General features: G+C 37.8%; 1 protein-coding gene and 1 non-coding gene across 3 annotated transcripts in view; both read right to left on the bottom strand.

Annotated features, from left to right (window-relative positions):
• PRKG1 (protein kinase cGMP-dependent 1) overlaps nucleotides 1–21,602 on the bottom strand; it is a 1,107,715-nt gene that overhangs the window by 763,383 nt on the left and 322,730 nt on the right. The window lies entirely within an intron of this gene.
• On the bottom strand, nucleotides 86–229 carry LOC123613171 (U11 spliceosomal RNA). Its single transcript, XR_006720519.2, has one exon. It is a non-coding gene; the product is annotated as a U11 spliceosomal RNA (small nuclear RNA).

The following is a 21,602-nucleotide window of genomic DNA, read 5'->3' as shown; positions in this document are numbered from 1 at the left end:
CGCTGTGAATCTTACAATGTGATGTGAAAAGCCATTCATTTTATTTTATTTTTTGAAATTCCCCTTTTATTTCAAACTTGTAAGTAGGGGCACCAGGACCAATGATCACCAGCTGCCCAAATACAAATCTCCATAAAAAATTATCCTTCTGAAATCTTTTGACATTGATTCTACACAAAGAGCAATCAAGCTGCCCTAACATGTGCCACTCACGACAGAAGCCCTTTATTTTATTAATGATACCAACCACAGCAACTGATATTTCCTGCATGTGTATCTCTTTTTATGCCTTAGTTTCCTCATCTGTAAAATGGGACTTATAATGGAAACTACCTTATAGGTGACTGTGTGGTTTAAATAAACTAATTCATCTAAAAGTTACCATGTCCATTCATGTTAAAAACGTGGAGTGAATATGATTAAATAATAAATGGAATGTATGTGATAGGTGTTAGCTATTCTCCCCTTCCTAGTCATTATTATTATCATTTTTATTATTTTTGCCAGACACTAGAAGGTATGTGTTTTTACTAATTGCACTTAATAAATAAGGAAGCTGAGCCAAAGAAAGTTGAATAAAGTGCCTCATGTTCTAGAGAGAGTAAGAGGTCAGGTGGAGATTCACAACCAGACAGTCAAATTCTCAACAGCTGTGCTACAGGACAAAAACATATTTAAGCCACTATAAACGCAACTAGACTATCAAGTCCATGAGGGCAAAAACCACGTGACTCGCGTTCGCCACTGTGTATAGAAGTGCTCGTGATATGAATGAATACAGACAGGAAATCCTAGTCAACTTACGAAGTACTTATTTGTGTCCTGAATGTTTAATAATTATTTTGCATACTCCCCACCCCAGCTCCAATGAGGGAGGTACTAATGTCACCTCATTTTACATGGGAGAAAAACTGAGTCAAAGAGAATTTAAATACACCAGCCCGAGTCATACAGATCATAAGCAGCAGTGCCAGGGCAAAAACTCCCGTCTACTGGACCCCAGTCCCAAGCTCTTCACTGCTATTCTTTGTCTGCCTACACTGCTCAGTTAGTAACTCCAAATATAATAAGAAACAACGATAGACTGTATTCACTAGACCCCAGGAGATGTGGATCAAGGTTGGAGGTTTCATGTGAATGTACAATAGTCCCGTCCTCTATTAATTACAACATGTGAGCCAGTTGAAATGCAGAGCTCAGTGGAAACCTAAAGACGAGCACTCAGAAGCCTGAAAGAGCCAATTAGCTTTGGTCTACAGACCTCTCGTCCTACTCTACAGTCAGCTTATGCCACGGTAAAATGCACATCTCTTCCATAAAATCAATCTCTACCATTTCTAATCTGTACTGTGTATGAATCAAGCATTTGAAGACTGGAGAACATGGAGTAATGGCTTCAAAAACTCTCCCAGTCATAAAAATAGAAGCTCAGCGCTACTGGTATGGGTTCCCCACTGTTTCAAAGTAACCACCTTCAACTTTGGAGGAAGAACTCATAGACACTTTGCTGCAGCATCTTAGATGTTCTACTATTCCTTGTCATTCTCTCAATTCATGCTTCTCACAGAGCAGAGGAAAGCATATCTATGGGCTGAAGGTCAAGGCTACCTCTCATAATGGGACCTGGTGAGAGAGGTACTCTGCTGCTTGAAGCTCTGCTGTAACCAGTGAGGGAAATCACCAGCCAGGTGATTTGGATTTTGGTGAGTAGTCTGAAGCAAGGGGTACAACTTGGTACCATCTTCAGAGGCCAAGATCTCAACCACTGTGCTGGTGGAGGCAAACTTAAAAGCTCTAAAAGCCAGGGAGGTAATGGAAGTGAGTGAAGTGGGCAGGGTGAAAGCAACAGGGAGTGAAGCGGATGTGGCACGTGAGGAACACGTGGTCCTTTTGAGTACCTCTTCCAATGAAAGCAGTGGCTACTCTGCTCCAGCCGATGGTTGCCATAAAGAAAAACATCCTGGTTTGCTTTATGTTTTCAGCTCTTTTTAAGAGAAACCATGAATTAGGATTTTATGTGAAATTTCAAACATTTTCAATGCTAGCAACTAATTACAAATAATAACAGCACTGTGTGGCATGAACAAACGTAGTCAGGAGACATGATTTGGCCCATAGGTGCCCTGTTGTGTCGTACATTCTGCTACATTGCCTCTCTGCAGGGCTGGCAGATGCCCAGCTACTTCCAGCTGCTGTTCAAGTTTCAAGCAAACTCCTATCTCTTCAAGTTTGGTTCAACAAAGTCTGGTTTGACTAATAACCTAGGAACACATGATAGTAATAACAGCTGATATTTACGGAAGCCCCATCATGCATATAACACTCTGATAGATTAACTGAGACAAAGCCTGTAAGGTGAGCGTTCTTATTCTCTCCATTTTACAGATGGGGAAACTGAGAAACTAAATAAGCAGGTGTACCACCCTGCCCAAGGCTACACCACTATCAAGTAATAGAAGTGGGGGCCTGTCCAAATATTCAGGCTTCAGATTACTCACAATTACTATGTGGCATAAAAATACCCAGTTACTCATATAATTAGCAGAAAGAGTACTGAGTGTAACAATTCCATTTATAGTCTGAAGGGACAAATCCTGGCTATTTAATTTTATAGCCTATTAGCAAGTTAAGTGTATGGGAATAAAGAACACAATAATAAAATCTATGGACAAGGTGATGTTTTGTGCTGCTATCAAAAATACTACAAATATTAACTACTATATATACAATAGATTAAAAAAATAAATTTATATCACGTAGCACAGGGAACTATATTCGATATCTCATAGTAATCTATAATGAAAAAATATGAAAATGAATATTTGTGTAAATATACATGCATGACTGAAACAGTATGTTGTTCACCAGAAATTGACACAATGTAAATTTACTATACTTCAATTTAAAAAAATGTACCCTATCAATGTGGTTTGAAATAAATGGACTCCTTAAAAATGTTCAGAGCCTTGGACCAAATAATCTACACTTGATCATTTATTTTAAAAACAATTTAAAGGAAGAAAAAGGTATCAGTTCAAGAGTGTTACTAGCATCCAATTTTTCGGTAGCAAACAAACAAGCAAACAAAATAACCTAGCTGCCCAAGAGAATAGTAACAAACACTTTTGGTATGTGGTGGAATTCTAGATAATCACTAAAAATTGAAGTCCCGATGATTATTGGTAACAGAACGTATTTCACTTATTAAACACCAAGTGAATAAAAAGAGGTAATTGCATCTCTATTCTGATTAGAACCAGGTAAAAACAACGAAAATGTTGGCTGGAAGAAAACACCAATTAGGCTTTGGGATCACTGCATAATGTTTACCTAATTGAATTACAAATAGCTTAGAAAAGAGACTAGGTACTTTCAAATCTTCTATTAATATCATTGTAGTAGCACTTGTTATTTGTTGCAACTGATTTAACTCAACCAAAATTATAACAAACATGCAGGTACCACTCAGCTTGGGGCTTACAGGACTGCAGTTCAACATTTTTACTGTCCCTGTTGAGCATGAACTCTTAGTATATTAGACATTTTCTGCAACAATTCTATAGAGTAATGTTTTTCATATAAGGGAAAAGCTACCTGGGAATAAACTGTCATCTATGAATAACTACCATGAATATTTCTACGTCCCAACGTATGGTCTCAGACCCTTCACTTCGTTCAGGGTTCTACTCAAATGTCACCAATAACTACTCTGATTGCTTTATATAAAATAGTAACTCCTCAATACCACCAATACTCATTTATATTATATTATATATTTATAGGTTTATTTTCTGCCTTTCTCCACTAGACTGTAAACCATGACTGTTGGGAACTTGCTCCTGTGACTCAGTGCTATGTCCCCCATTTTACCTGGAACTGTACTTGGCACTTAGCATATTACTGGAATCTAACATTAATGTGGTACTATGTATCAGGCACTATCCTAGATGCGTTACTTATATTAAATGATCTAATATTCCTAATGACCCTATTATTGTTTTCATTTACTAGCTGAAGATCCTCATATACACAGAAGTTAAATCATCTGCCCAACATACTGTGGTGGACTGACTCTAAGATGACCCTCAATTATCCATAAGTCCTGGTATGAATGTCTAGTTAACGTCCCTCATTTTGAGTGTGAGGAGGAGCTATGCATTGCTTCTGATCAACAGTGTACAGGAAAAGGTGACTATGTTACCTAATATTGTAACTTCGGTCTCGCTGGCACACTCTCTGCTGATTCTCTCCATGTTTGACTTTGACAGAGTAAGCTGCAAAATGGAGAGGCCCACATGGCAAGAAACTTGAGGGCGGACTCTAGCCTACAGCCATCAAGGCACTGAGGTCCTCAGACCAACAACCTGCAAGACCCTGAATCCTGCCAACTAATTACATCAACTTGGAAGCAGAATCCTGCCAACCAATCACATGAACTTCCCAGGGATCTGCTTTCAAGGTGGTCCCAGGTGAGCCTCAGCAAAGACCCTTGACTTGGCCAATACTCTGACTGCATCTTCTGAGAGACCCGGAAACAGAGGACCCAGCTCAGCTGTTCCCAAATTCTTGGCCCATAGAAACTATGAGATAATAAATGTTTTGCTTTAAGCTGCTAAGTTTCTGGTCATTTGTTAGACAGCAAGAGATGACTAACACAGTCACAATAAGTTTTTTTTTTAAAGGGTCCAAACATAGACTCGGTCTAGAATCTGTACTTTTAACCACTACAGTATACTGACCCTCAATAAATGTTTGTGGAATGAATGAAGGGATAGATAAATGGACAGAAAATGGATGCACAAATGGATGGATGGACATGATGACAGAGTCAAAGACCAATACATGCTTATTTTAGGGAACTTTATTGACTTGATCTTCAGAGATATTATAAAAAAGAAAACTATCAGCAACTCTGTCACGAACATTACTACAAAAAATCCTAAATAAAATACATAGTAGCAAAGTAAATCCAATGACTCATAAAATATAATGCATTATAACCAGTTGGGGTCATTCCAGAAATGACATATTGGTTTATCAATGAAAAAAAATCCATTTAAACCACTATATTCACAACATGAAGGAGAAAAATCTTATGACTATTTCAATAAATACAGAAGAAGCATTTAATAATAAATTTTATAAAATCTGATAATTTGAAATCCCCATTAGTGGTTTTTCAAAACCCTCTTAGCAAATTTGGAGTAGGACAAAATCTACCTCTATTTGATTTGTTAAGAAAGCGCCTCTAGCAAAGTGGGAATAGAAGAGGATCTACTTAAAATCTATAGAATATATTATACTTAAGGATGAATTTTGAATGTTACCCCAGATTTTGAGAATGAGAAAAGGCTGTCTACGATCTCCACTGTATTCACCATTGTGGTAGAAGTCCTAGCCAGTATTAAAGCAAGAAAAATACAAATTGTAAGAAAATGGAGAATTAAAACTCTCATTATTTGCAGATTATTTGATTATAAATATGTAGGAAACCCTAAAGAATCCACATAGAAACGATTACATTTAACAAGGCGATTTAGCAAGGTTTCTGGATACAAAGTACAGAACTCAACTGCAACAAGCAATTAGGAAAGGAAATTTAAAAAACCATTTATAAAAGGTCAATACACATCAAATGCAGGATTAAATCTAATGTAAGATGGGCAAGACTGCTATTCACAAACCTATAAAACTTACTCCACTAGAAATATCCAATTTCACTCATACAACACCATCACCAGTAATTCACTAGCAATTCTATTAGAGATGTGACAGAGGCCATAACCAACATGACATGAAATAATAAAACATATGCTCAGTTATCCATAAATTTTCAATATTTTTAGTACATGAATACAAATATCGAAAGCTGTGGGAATGATGTAGGTTTTGCCGTTTTTTCTTTCCATTTCCTCCATGGTAGCGTGTACTGGTTGCCTAGGAGACCGTTACAGCAGGGGACAGGACCGGCTGTGCTGTCACCCTGCGCTCGGCAGAGATTTCAGCGGTAGCTTATTGGCTCTCAGCCCCTGTGGAAGGGCACCTGTGCTGTTCCACTTGGCATCAGAGTTACTCATTTCCAAGGAGTAGCTGTACATTTTGTCACTAGCATTTTGGCAGGAGGGAAGAGAAGGATGTGACCATGGTAACTGGGGAGCAAAGACTGAACAAGGATTGTTGAAGGTGGGACTAAGATACTGCAGGTGAAGAGACTGTAGAATAAAAAGAGGGAGATGCTTACCCAAGTCCACTTGGACACTGCTGGCAGATGGGGAATGAAGTGCTACTCGCAAATGCAACTTGGAAAGCAACTAGGAAAGGGAGGGAATTTTAACTACACTTGTGTCAGAAACTGCACTACATGTTTTCTTTTTATTTCTTTTGTATTCATTGCATCTGTTTCTCTCTCTGTCTTTTTTTTTTTTTTCTCTCTCTCTGTCCCTCTCTGACAATCACATACACAGACACACACACTCACACTCATACCCACAGCTCCTATTCCAGTTTTAAAGGCAGGTAATATAGGGGGGAGGGTAGAGCTCAGTGGTAGAGCATGTGCTTAGCATGCACGGGGTCCCTGGCTCAATCTCTGGTACTTTCACCAAAAATAATAAATAAATAAATAAACCTAATGACCCCCGCCCCTGAAAAAATTTGGATAAATAAATCTAAAAAAAAAAAGATAGATAAATATGAGGTCCAAAGTGGCTAAATAATGTTCTTAAGTTCACCTAGTCACTAAGTAATGAAGTTGGAATTTAATCTCAATCAAAACCCATGAAAACCCGTATGAGGCTGCCTCCCAGACTGGGACATGTTTTAAGACACAGATGGAGTAAAGGGAGGCAAAGGACACTGCAGACATGAAAAGGTGAAAGTCTATATATCATGTTCAGAAAATGAGAAGTGAACAGGTGAGGTAGGATATAGAGGGTGCAGGAGCACAGGAGGTTAAAAAAACGACTAGAGGACATATCAGGAACCATCTTAATGCCAAATGAGGAAGTTTTTGTTTTTTAACTGTATTGTATAGCCGTGCTGTCTAATAGGGTGGACACCCTACACGGCAACGTGGGTTGTCCGAATTCATGTGTTTTGGGCATGAAATTTACAGTGGGCTTCTAAGACTTATTGTGAAAAAAATTCATGTAAAATAGCTTATTGGTCATTTTTTATATTAACACATGTTGACATGGTAATGTTTTGGATGTATTGGCTTATATACAATTTATTACTAAAATTAATTTCACCTGATTCTTTTTATTTTTTAATGGCTATTGAAAAAGTTAAAATTACATTTGTGGGCTCACATTATATATCTCTATTGATTACCAGCAGGAGCCATGTAAAGTATGGGCAGAGGAAGATTGGGACTGGCTGACTCTTATCCTTAACCTTTCCCCTCCTTATACACACACAGACACACACACACCCTCTCAACCCTATGTTGTTGTTTTTTTTTTACACCAAGCCTCCTTAGAATAGGTGCCCAGGATTCTTGTATCTAGGGGAAAAAAAGGCAGTTTGCAATTCTACTGCAAGCTCTGAAATAAAACCAGTTTAATCAAACTCCTTTGCAAGAAATAAAAGATGGATTCATTCAGCATCCAGAGTGTTTACATCTCACAGAAAAAAGGTGCCAATGGGGAACACAACAATAATGATGGCTTTGTAAGAAAAGCCAGTGTCCAAAGACTTTATGGCTCCAGACAGAGCACTCAAGCAGGGAGTGACCTTCACGAGACCCCAGCGAGAGCAGCCTCAGCAGTCACCTGGTGACTCACTCGTGCTTTGCCATGGATTATGTTCTAGCCCCTCTGACCTGGATATTTCCTTCGGCACCAAGAAATTACTCGCCTTACTATCAAAATGACAACCACCGTTAGGCAGCACCTCCCCCTGAATTGAGTGGCCTGAGCTAGCTTATGAGAATACAAGAAAACAAGAGTAAACAATAAACCCTTATCTGATTGTTGTTTGTGGGTATTCCGTTATAGCTGCAATTCAACATTTGAGAGTGTGTAAATGTCTTCAGTGTACCTAGATATTGTTCAAGGGCATCTGTTTGCTCTTATATGTGACAGGCCAGTGTAATATAAGGAACATGTGGTCCTAAAGTTTCCTGCAAACATGGACTTGGAAATGCCCCTATTTAGTAAAGGTGGTAGGAGTTGTCAGGGAGGACAAAGGACAGAGAAGAGCTATAAATTGGAAAGTGTGGTGCTGAACAAACAGTACTGGGATGGGCAACTGAGAGATCTGGATTCCAGATCTTGCTCTGGGACTTAGAAGTCATGCCACCTTGGGGGAGTTAGTGTGCATCCCCCTATACCAGATGAAGACCTTCTAAATTGGTAGCTCTCAACTTTTATTTCTCTTCCAGCACCTATGAGAGATATGAGACCCTTTCTTTAGAAATAGCAAATCACAGCCAATGCAAAAAACAAATCAAAACAAAACAACCCATGAGCACCTACTATTTGCAGGCACTTGCTAGGCGCCAAGACAGTAATTTCCAGTTATGGAGACACAAGCCCAGGGCATCAAAATCTCTAGGTATCTGGGAGGTCTGACTCACTCACTTTTAGAATCTTAGACACCATCTTGTCTCTAATATAGTTTTGGAAGTCCTAGCCACAGCAATCAGAGAGAGAAAAAAAAAAGAAATAAAAGGAATCCAAATGGGACTCTCTCACTCCTCCAATCAAAACACCCTATACTTGAGGACTGCTTTCTGATGGATGCTGACTTGAGTGAATCCTTTAGCACATGGCATTCTCATGGAGAGAAACCTGTTAATTTCAATTCAGTCTACAATTTTTCAAATGTGTAGAAAATATTTTGATCAGATAATGTTCTGGAACATTTTGTCTTCTACCTGAAATGCCCTGCTCTCCAGTAGCCTTTAACTTGACCCCCTAGAAATAAACATAGAGTAGATTTTTTTTTCATAGTAAATTCTCAAACTTCAAATGTTCCACTCTATTTTTTTTAACATACTGTGTACCCCTAAGTCACGCTGTAGCCTTAGTTCACCTAGCACTTTCTGAGAATCTTTTCTGTGTAAGAGTTTGAAAGGATATAAAAGCCAAAATGTGAGAAATGCTGAGAAATACAGGTGCTAGAAGGGCAAACAGACTGCGACCTGAGGTAACATAAAAGTTCAGTTTCAGTCCAAACACCAGAAATTTGGAATTTGTATTGATCTCTTGTAGCTCAATCCAGAGCAACTTCTCGTCAACTAGGTGGATGTCTCTGAAAAGGCCAACAGAAGCTATAAATTTTCTCGTATTTTTGACAGAGCCTTCTATACAGAAGGTGAACAGAAGTATAATATGTTTCCATCATGAAGTAGAGAGACCTGAAGACAGTGTTTCTCAAATAAAATACCAACCTAAGAAAACCAGATTTATAATGTGTAGAGGTGTCTTGAATAAATTTATACCATAAAAATAAAAGAGAGTTCATTTCTAGCTGGGACTACCAGAGAAGACCGAAAGACTATGAAACGTCCTGGCCCTAGGAACTGGTGTTTGGCCTGGTGTCTGCAAAGCAGGTAAGACTTGGAACACAGAAATGGAAAGGAAGGATATGTCCATAGTGGGAAATGACAACAGCAAAACACAACAATCAGAAAGGGAAGGGGAGTCATGTGAAAGGTCTGTAGACTGAATTGGCTGGGACACAGGGGTCCCAATGAGGTGTAACAACCCGCAAAGAAAAAAGAGTTATTAAAAACTGGATCTCTGAAGGGCTTGCATGTCAACTTAAGAGAACTGATTGGACTATTTTTCTGACTAGGAAAATACCAATTTACCACTGGACAAAAAATGCGGAGCCAGCAGTCGTGCTGAGTTAATCACATATTAGGTCACAGCAAAATATTTATTATTTTAGAATTAATAGAGATACTGGAGTTCTTCCCCTCCATAAAAAGGAGTCATCACTTGGTTTAGGTGGCAAATCAACAAAGCCAAGGTCATCAAAAAGGATACAATCTACGAAAATAAGGGGACAGACGAAACATGAAGGAAAAAAATGGTATCTATGACTAGAAAGACTTTCATCTAGTTCTTACAAAGCTAGTTGTTAAGTACAGAGAAAGAACAAGGGGAACACAACCTTCCAGCCCTGAGCGCCATTAAGAGATGTCCCCCTGGCAGCTTTTGTACCTAAGTGTGTTCAGTTCCTCCCTCTGGAGCTCAATGCACCTCTTCAAAAGAAAAACAAAATGACAAAAGTACCATTTTGGGCTACTAAGCTTTCTTTCAGTTGAGTCACCCTGCTGCCAAAAACACCCTCTTGCTCCTTCGGGAATTTTAATGTTTTATTTTTAAGTCCTTTTTACTGGTAGAGGAGATAAGATTTCACAAGCTAATTGAATACATGCAGCATAACTAAGTTACAGCTTCCCTCCTTGAAATCCTTAGAGCTGAAAATGCTTTTTGTTTCTTAGTCCTTCTGACAACAAGAGGAAAAAGAGTTTGTGTCACTGAATGGAGCTGCTAAAAGGGAGGATAAGCCTTGTAAAATAAATCAGTAATCCCTCACTGGTTTTCTTAAATGATGAATTAGTAAATTTTAAATTTGCCATCCAATTGCTATGATATGGGCTATTTAATGAAGCAATGGCTCAGAACCTAAGACACCTTGATTATAACAATTGGTTTAATCATTGATTTTTAGGGTAGACTTAAATGTTGTTACCTCTCTAAACTACAAGACTTAGTAAAATGAGAGAAAATTACTTCCTACTTCTTACAATAATGAGAGAAGTGATTCAGAACCTGAAAAATAATCTAAGATATTTTGGAGAAAGCTCTGGTGCAAATGCTGGAGAAATGACTTTTCAGGATCCTATTTAAATGTGTAGGGTAAAGACATGTGCACATATAACACAAATACACAAAAACTTTTCAATAGTGTGTGTTTTGGTTCCATGAAACCAAAGACCAAGAAGAATTTGTTTCCAATTTGTTTACACAGATTCCTGTGTTTTAATTTAGCAGAGAGGTAGAGTCTGGAGATATCTGTATTTATGGACTGGTGCTTTACCAGCTCTATTACTTCATGGAGAAGAGTAAATAAGTGAAGGGTTTAGAGAAGATGTCTCCATGAAGAATAAACCTATCAGGGAGCTCCAGAATTTTAAAGACAGCCTTGGCATGGACATTCTTTTTTGGAGACCAAACTCATCATAGGCCATGATTGCAGAACTTTCTTTTAAATCCAAGTGGATTTAAAAAGGAACTGGTGGCTTATTGAATACCCACTGATTGGTGATTGCCAACACACAGGCATCTATGTTCCACTGGGAAAAACTGTAAGACCAAGAATTTCCAAGACAAATTGCCAGGTTTCCAGTTGGTCAGTGTCAGGCTGACTGACAGTGAGCTTATTTCTGCAAGTGTTTGAGAAATCACAGCAGAGAAACAAAATGAAAAAAAAGAAGTGAAAGACTTCAAAGAGGTGACAGAAAATAAAAAATTACCATGTACAAAAGCAAACTCTAATAACTGGAGCCAAAGTATATAAAACTATCTTTTCCCTTAAATATAAATGAGGCCATCTGCCAAGATCCAGAGCTTGAGTGACAGAGACATTTTTAAACAAAGACTGAGAAAAAAATGTTTTCTTATTTAGTCTCTTTTATACAAAGGCTTCATAAATTTATTTTTTTGCATAGTGATGGAGGGAAAAAATATAGTGTAAAGCTGTATGTCTTGGAAATAAGATTATTTGAGATTAAAGTTACCCTATGGGAGGGAAACTAGTAAGAGTCTATACATAATGGATGAGATGAGGTCTCTATGAGAAAGACTGAGGAATATCTTATGAGAATACTTTTCCCACTTGATTGTGAATTTGAATCACTGGGCAATTTGGCTAAACCATAGATTCTAATTCACCAGGTCTGGTATTGGGCTAAGATTCTGCAGTTCAAATAAGCTCCCAGGTGATCCCAATACTCAGAGTCCTCCTAACACACTTTATTAATAACAAGTAGGAACAATTAAAGTGATTGGAATAGTCAGTCAATAAACTAACCCAATCATTGGGTCTGAACAGCAGAATTTCTCCATTGTGGAGACAAATATATCAGGCAACCAGAGTTGGAAGCCAGAAATGTTAAGATTATTAGGTTGATTTCCCTTTATCTGATTGCATTCTATTCAAATTGCCTTCTGATTATAATTTGATTTTGTGTGTAGGATTTCCTCTAGAGAGAATTGTGCTGGCTAGTCAACCCAACCCCTGCTGGCAGAATGATGATGTGGAAAGAAATGCACTTTGGGTCACAGAGAACAGGATTTGTTTGATATGTGGTGATGATGATAAGTAGGAGGAACAAGAGAAGGAAGAAGATGATGATGATGATAACAGCAGACAGTTAACTGTGTGCTTATTATGTGCCAGGCATTGTGCTTAGTGCTTTGCTAGATCAATGTTATGAGTTGATACTATTAACCCAGCATCACAGATGAAAAGACCTAAGGTTATAGTTCTAGAAGGGGTCAAGACAGAAGCTCATGGTTACTTGACTCCAAATCTATGTTCTTTGCCAATATATACACTCCAGGTGGAGAATCTTTCATTTTTTTCTGTTCAACATAGCACAGCTTTATTAATACAAACTATTAATGCATACCCACAGACTATGAAGTGCTAAGAAATTTAAATATCTAAGTCATAGCAAAAAGGTGAAGAAGCTTTCATTATAATTGTTACTAAAGTAAGCACTCCGTAACAGTCATAAATGTTCCAACCTTTATATATGGCTTATATATGAGTTTATATTTGAGTCTTTCATGCATCTGGTTAACATGACTCCAGAAGCCTTATCAACTGTAATTATATTGATTTCTTCAAACCACAAAGCTGAGGACTAAACCCCTAACCACGGTAAAGCCACCCAGGGAGTCTATCTGAGCAATTACTTTAAAAAATCAACTTAGGTAAGTAAAACATTTCTCAGACATTTTAACCAAAGAATTATTATTTTTTCTTATCTGTAGGCTTTTCTTATATAAATTTCTTTATATAAATCTATCCATCTTGTGGTTGGCTGGGTATTTTCCCCATGAAGACAATTTAAGTCTTCGCCTTCTTTTTAATTTCATAATTGCTAAAGAAATAGTCCTATTTCTGTTTCTAAAGCATACAGTCCTTGTGTAAGTGAATGTGATGAAACGTGTTGCCAATGGCATTAAGTGCACACGTTTTAGTGGGTATTGGAAATGGTCATGCACAAAACCACAAATTAGCAAAAATATCATATCATGAATGTCAATGTCAATGGCCTTCTCCGATGTCACATCTTTCAAGGATATTGTGTGCAAAACCTGATATTTGGAAATCAAAAACTAGGAGTGACCAAAGGGTTCCTTCCATTTGCCTGCCTCCTTAAGAGCCCATCCTAAGACAGCAGACAGGATAAATGAATGATCAGTCATAAAAGACTAAGCAAAGAGTGATGACCAATTTTGAGTAAATGGAACAGGGTATAGAGAAACAAGCTGAGAATAAGATTCAATGTGGATGGTATTTTTCCCTTAGCCATCTAACCCAAAACTGCAGTGCCTCTGATTTTATTCTTTTTTTTTTAAATTGAAGTGTAGTCAGTTTACAATGTTGTGTCAATTTCTGGTGCATAGCATAATGTTTCAGTCATACATATGCAATACATATACTCATTTTCATATTCTTTGTCATTATAGGCTACTACAAGATATTGAATACAGTTCCCTGTGCTATGCGTAGAAACTTATTGTTTGCCTATTTTTATACATAGTAGTTAGTATCTGTAAATCTCAAACTCCCAATTTATCCCTTCCCGCCCCCTTCTCCCCGGTAACCATAAGTTTGTTTTCTATGTCTGTGAGTCTGTTTCTGTTTTATAAGTAAGTTCATTTGTCTTTTTTTTAGATTCCACATATAAGTGATATCATATGGTATTTTTCTTTCTTTTTCTGGCCTACTTCACTTAGAATGACAATCTCCAGGTCCATCCATGTTGCTGCAGATGGCATTATTTTACTCTTTTTTATGGCTGAGTAGTATTCCATTGTGTGTGTAGATATAGATATATATACATATAAATATATATACCACAACTTCTTTATCCAGTCATCTGCCAATGGACATTTAGGTTGTTTCCATGTCATAATTCTTGTATTGAGAAGGCAGGAGCATGTCCTGCCAGTTTGCTGTCCAGCTCAGGAAGAGAGCTCATTGTTTTTCTGTCATTCTTCAAATCAGATGCATCTTTCTGACTTAGTATTTCCTAAGAGATCCTCTTCTCAAATTTCCATTTGTACAGAACATAGCTATTTAATTTATTTTGACTATTTTTTAAAATTTAATATGTACTTTCTTGTGTTCTAGAAAAAGAAGGAACTTTTCAACTAAAAAGTGCCTTGCATCTGCCTTACGCAAAAAAAAAAAAAAAAAAGTGCATTGATGTGATCAGGGCAGAGAAGGGCAGAGAGCTCTACTCAGGACTGACTAATGGGGACCACAGGGTTCACAGGCTTTGACCTTTTCTAAAGTAGTGCACAGGGGAAGAGCCATGATGAAAATACCCATGACTCCTACCACCATCACCCTCAAGTCTTCTAATAGTAGGACAGGAACACGTTTCTGAAGATGAGCTGAGTTAAAGAGCAGCTGTAGCTAACCAACAAGATAATACACAAACCGAGTCATTAAGACTCCTGCTATAATCTAACACCTTTGTCCAGTTTTACCTATTCCACTGCCCCCTTCTTCTTCCTTTTATACCTGCATTCTTTTTATTCAATATATTTGATTTACTTCCATGAATAAACTGGACCAGCTGGCATTCCCATCCTCATGACATCGATACCAAAGCATACATACTCTTGGTAGATTCCATGAGGGACAGGGAAGGGAGACTTGTGAAAGTAGTAAAATTTACTGGAGAGGTAGAATGGAAGGGGGAATGCTTATCAATACAGATTCTCCAAAATAAGATTTTTACTCAATCTGCTTTCGATGGGATGCCAGAAATAGTTTTGAGTAGAACTTTTCTTCCCTTTGGAAGACCTTACTTTTTAGTTTCCTAAAAATACTTGATGATTGTCACTGCTCATTACACACCCAATTCATATATGGAATCTCAAAAAAACAGAGACCTCTGGGGCCTATGCAGCACCTTTTGAATTGGAATATAAAAGATTTGGGGCAGGATATCTGTATTTTGAAAGGGCATGGTAGGTCATTCTGAAAGGCACCTAGGACAGAGAATCAGTGCTGGGTTTTCTTCTATGAACCCCTGTCCTAATGCTTATGGTAACACTATCTAAAGGCTGGTCTTAATAGAAGATTCACATAAAAGTTTGAAAAGATCCAAGACAGATATCAAAGCAAATTTTATTTTCCTGAAAAAGATAACCACATTTATGAACACATAAAAATCTTTAAATTTTTCAGATTGTTCCATGTCTTAAATACCTAAATCTGCCTTTCAGGTGCAGGCCAATGAAATGCCCAATATCTGAATTCACTACATGTTTATACAACCATAGCATTTAATAATTTTTATTTTAGTGTTTACATTTATTCTAGCTACATAAACACAAAAGGGAACATATGAACTTACGACTGGTTAAAACAGATCTAAGAATTTTAAATGACACTATGTTTTCTGAGAAAATTAGCCTACACAAAATTTACTAGGCATTACTAGAAATTGAGTAATACAGCTTAAATAGATCAAGTAGAACTAATAAATCCACATGGAAAGTAAGCTTTGGAGGTGAATGTTATAGATAAGGACCTCACATGGGTAATAACAGACAATGTTTCAGCTTATACTTTTGTTTAAGGAATGCCTTAGGTCAGAAATTCTGCCTTAATAGGAGTCAACATTAGCCAATATGTAGCGATTTTCCATTTCTAAGGGGAACCTTAATTCAAAAAGATACATGCACCCCAGTGTTCATAGCAGCACTATTTACAATAACCAAAACATGGAAACAACCTAAATGTCCATCAACAGATGACTGGATAAAGAATTTGTGGTGTATATATATATATACAGACACACAGACACACACACACACACACACACACACACACACACACACACACACACACACACACACACACAAAATGGAATAGTACTCAGCCATAAAAAATAATAAAATGCCATTTGCAGCAACATGAAAGAACCTGGAGAATGTCATTCTAAGTGAAGCTAGAAAGAAAGAAAAATACCATGTGATATCAATTATATGCGGAATCTTAAAAAAAAAAAAAGACAAACTTATCTACAAAATAGAAACAGACTCACAGACATAGAAAACAAACTTATGGTTACCAGAGAAGGAAGGAGGTGGGAAAGGATAAATTGGGAGCTCAAGATTTTCAGATACTAGCTAATGTATATAAAGTAGCTAAACTACAATTTATACTGCATAGCACAGGGAACCATATTCAATATTTTGTAGTAACTTATGGTGAAAAAGTATATGAAAATGAATACATGTATGTTCATGTATGACTGAAGCATTGTGCTGTATACCAGAAATTGACACAACATTATAAACTGACTATACTTCAATAAAAAATATATATTTTAAAAATGCCATAAAAAAGTAAGTGGATGATCATTATTACCTGCCAGATAGATGGTGAGTCTAGATAACCCTTGACCATGTAGAACTCAGAGATCCTAAGAAAAAATCTTAAATTCCTCACCATGGAATGGAAGTCTCTCAACAATTTTATGAACAAGGAGTGAAATATATCTAACAAGTAATTTATTGTGTGACCTGGACCACGACTCAGAGGCTGGAGCAATCTGGATCACTACTTGACTAACTTAAGTTGAGGAGGATTTTATTTTGCATATGTGACAATCAAGCTACATCAGGTCAAGGGCTAGAGCAAGACAACCATGACCAATGTCAAATGGGTATAATAACTGGATGCTCATACTGCTGAATAGGTTTAATGAGCTAATACATGTAAAGTCCTTAAAGCAGTTCACGGTATAGAGAAAGCAATAAATTCGAGTAAGGTTGATGGGGATGCTGCTTGTAGCCATGCTTCTAGCAAGCTGCCAGCATTGTTTTCGGAGTCCTTCTTCTCTGATGTCACATACTTTAAAAATTGTCTACATACTTCTAGCAATAAAACACCTCAGACTTAGACTTATCTATTGTACCATTTTAAAAGAAACTTCCTCTTTCATTGGTGCAGAAAATGCTAATAAATACCCTTAAATATCCTAGAGTTTCAATGGAACATTCTTCCTAACTCTCTTTACAAGATAGTTTTAATGAGCTGTACTATACTCTTCACTAATTTCTTTGGGGAATAGTGCCTAGGGCGGTTGGTGATTTTGCTAGATCGTGGTGTTAATGACATAGCAGATGGATTTCCTCAGAGGAAAGCTTGCCTTTCCTGCCATGACTTATATTGAAATGTGTACTTGGCTCCTGTATGAGGACTAAACAAGAGTATATGCAGGACTTAACAACCTACTCCTGAAACAATTTAAAGTGTGCAGAGGGTCAGCAGCATCAACTTCTAAATATGAACAATGATACCTATCAAGCCAAAAGTGCTACTCTTCTTTTGGTTGGACAATAATAATTGTGGACTCTGCAGGGAATTTCCCAGCTCAGAAATGATCTCTTATCCACTCAATATTTCACCCTCTCTACAATCTTTAATACTGACAAGGCAGCTATCAGTAGCTCCAATTGACAGAAGAGTACACTGGAAATCAGAGGATTTAAATTACTTGTCCGGGGCAACTGAGCTAACAAGCAGCAGAGTTAGAACCTGAAAACAGGGAGTCTGCTTCTAGTCTGCTGTTTTCACTTCACTTAAAATGAATGGTCCTGAACATTCCACCCTGTAAGTTAGAGGCTGATCTATTTTATAACTGTATTTGTAGAACTGGAAAACCTGAATGTATAAGTCTACCTATGTGATCTTGTGAGATCATAAACACAGGAGGCAGACAAAATAAAATTCAGGTCTCTGTTTCACAGGTCTGATGCTGCATAATGTAACTGAATTCCTACACCACAATTTCAGCAGGTGGATTCATGGACTCCTTAACACCTCCTATAGCTGGTGACACCACAACTCAAATGGATAAAAAGTAGTGTTCTAAAAAGACTTCTTTTCAAGGTCAACCATCTAAACAGCTTTGAAATAACTACCATAATTCTCAGCTGACACTTTCTTCCCAGCCATGGGTGGTAGTGTTTCCCTCAGGATATCCTGGTAGTTCAAAAAGAACTTTCTGAGGACTTAAAAATACTCTTGTCACTCAGTGGGGATAAGCAGGATTCCAAAAGGTAGAAGTTCCTCTGTATTTTGGAAATTCTGAACTCCTACATATCAACAGTTAGGGACTATGACCATAAATTATTTTTTGCATGGAAGTCTTATTTGCTGCATGGAAGTCAGAGTACTTCTGCCATCCAGTCCTCTGATGTATTCAGTTTCCCTTTCTTTTACACGCCTGCCTTACATTTTCTGCCATTCACCTATCCCCTCAAGTTCTAGGACAGTGATGTGATTAGTCACGTCAAGGAAAGCCCCACCCTGAACACAAAAACACAGCCAATCATGATGGCAGAAACCAAGAATTCCTTATTTTCTGTTCTTTGATTGGCAAGATTCACGTTCAGTAGTTTCTTTTTCCACTTAAAAAAAAAACAAATGTGTCTTGCTTTTCCTTTGAATAAATCTGATTTCAATAAGATCAACAGTTACTCGTCACAGTTATTTGACGTGTATCAAAATGATGTGCCACGTGACACAAGTTGGCTGCAGGGCCTCCTTGAGCATGGTGGGTCTCTGCACCTCTCGCTGGCCTTCCCTTCAGAGAAAGCAGTGCTTTCTAGCTCAGACCGATAAAAGCTGCTGAAGAGGTATAACCATTAATCTTTTAAATTCTAAGGCTATTTTAAATTAAACTTTTAATTTAAACAATTAGAATATATATATATTTTTCCACTGGAACAGAATTAGACGTTACAAGGATTTTACTTGGAGGGAAAACACAGGCTGAGAATAACAGCATACATGCTAATTCCAAATGAATCCTTTAGTCATTTTTAAAAGGCACCGGTATAAATTTTCAAAGACCATAAAGTATCCTGGCTGCTTTTCAATGACAAGGGGAATTTTAGGCAATATCCAGGTAAATTCACAGACAATTCAACAGATCTGCATGAAACTTCTGAAACACGATGTCACCCCTTCACACATGGGAAGAACCTCTGAAATGCCCCAATAAATAATAATTTGTTTCTAAAACAAGGATTAGAGTTTTATAATAAAAGCAAACTTGTTTCTCAAAGCTGGTCCTAAACAGTATATGTAAATACTATATCTATTACAGCATGACAATAACACCTTGGAAGACCACGTCCATCGTGAAGAAGCATCTATGGCAGTATCTCCAAACAGCTGACTCAAGCTTCAAGGGCCAAATTTCAGCTTTTCCATCCAGGAGGGCCTTCCCTCCATGCACCCAAGAGATTATCCCTTCTCTGGGTGCACATAACCTTCCTGTAAGGCTTTTAAAATGACTATTCAGGCCCTCCTCTTCCTGTCTTATTCTCTTAGTCCATAAGCTCTCTAAAAGCAGAGGTCAGATCTTGTTTATTACTGGAAGTCTCCAGAGTGATGGTTTTCAATTTCTCCTTTGCCGGTTGTGGCTGACTGTTGTTTTCCAAAGAGAGCTGTACCAATACATACCCCGGTTCATCACCATATGTGACACTGGCACTCCCTCAGAGAGCGCCAACTCTTGACCTCTGAGAGATGTATCTCTGTCTACTCCCATCCCCTACCTACTCCTAACATAACTGAACATCTGAAATTCTTTCAATCAGTAGGATATGGCAGTAGTCACAGTCTGTGACTGCTGATCCTAGGTCATAAAAGGCATAAAAGGCATAAAAGGCATCACTTTGGTTTCTTGGATTGTTCTCTAAACATGAGGACTCTCTGGAGGGAAATGAGACCCCTCCCCCACCCGCCCAATAGAACCAGTTTGCCATGTTAGTGAGCTCTCCCGGAAACGGCTCCCCTAACCTCACTCCAGCCTTCAGATAACTGCTAGCTCAGCCATCACCTGGGTGCAGCCTCATGACCCCTCAGCTGAGCCCTTCACAAATTCCTGACCCAAAGAAACCATGAGAAATAATCCATTATGACTGCTGTTTAAGCCACTAAATTTAGGGGTAATTTGTTATGAAGCAACAGATAACTAATACAGCATTATAACTCTTTAAAAAATAAAATCTAGGAATCCTTAATATATAAAAGAAATTTATTGAACACTGTTGGAAACCATATAGCACTTAGCAAAGTGCCTTGCAATTAGCATGGGTTATATTTTCTTTTCAAACATTAAAGAACACTTCAAGAGACTTGAAAGGATCATATTTTTGTAGTCATTCAAATAACTTGCTTTCAGATTGGATGCTGGCCTCAGAAAAACCATCCTCAGGGCTACTGTGTGTCAGAGGAGAAATTATACACAGAAATACCTTCTTCGTTAAAATTGTGGTGGAAGAATATGAAATGGAAAAAGAACCCCAATGACTATGGGATGCGACCACTAACATCTATTTCCGGCATAAAGCAAAACATAGGAGGCTTCATGTTTTATTCCTGTCAACAGCAAGTTTCTGAAAGGTGGAGAAAGAGGTTTTAAATCCATAAAGTAACCATAAAGGATCTGACAGCTGAAAATCAATGAGTTCCCTCAACTGAATGTCTGTCATTGACAACGAGCTGACAGCTTAGAGAGGTTTGGCCAAAAGGTCTCCGAGAACGGCGTGCAGTCCTTTTGGTGGCCTCCCCGGGTTTGTGTGTCTGAGCTATCACTGAGGAGAGAGTGATATTTCCAACAGAAGATGAGAGAGCTGAAATAGAGGCTGCCTTCTCTCACTGGGAGGTTGAGCAGGGTTAAACCAATCGGTAACACTTCCTTGACCATGGACCTTTATAACAGAATTTACTTCAACCCAAGGAGTTTAGATCCCTTCAACAGTCTTAGAAAAAGACTTCTATAACCTAAAAATTTGCTTGCCTACCTGCCGTGACTCAAAGATCTCTATCTCATTCCATCCCTTCCCTACCATCTGCCAGGTGCATATTGGTCCATTCTACTACTTGGTAAGCCCCATTCTTTTTTTTTTTTCTTTCTTTCTTTTTTTCAATTCTTTTCTGTTGCTGTTGAAGTATAGTCAGTTTACAATGCTGTGTCAATTTCTGGCATACAGCATAATGTTTTAGTCATACATGTATATACTTATGCTTGCTTTCATATACTTTTTCATTATAGGTTACTCAAGATAATAGAATATCATTCCCTGTGCTATAGAGTAGAAACTTGTTTATCATCCTGCTGTGGTTCCTTTTTTATGTTTCCAGTTGAAGATCTTTTTTGCTAGGTTCCAGTCTCTCTCTCTCTCTCTCTTTTTTTTTTTTTCTTGAGGGTTGTTTAGCAGTCAGTTTTGTTTCAGGAGATGAGCTTGAGTCCTACTACTTCACTGTCTTGACCGGAAATCTTTTAAGCCTCATCCTAACAGAGCAGACTA

This window comes from Camelus bactrianus, chromosome 11 (assembly GCF_048773025.1).
Source record: "Camelus bactrianus isolate YW-2024 breed Bactrian camel chromosome 11, ASM4877302v1, whole genome shotgun sequence".
NCBI lineage: Eukaryota > Metazoa > Chordata > Mammalia > Artiodactyla > Camelidae > Camelus > Camelus bactrianus.
The sequence above is the reverse complement of the archived record's forward strand: the minus strand, read 5'-3'. Positions and strand labels throughout refer to the sequence as shown.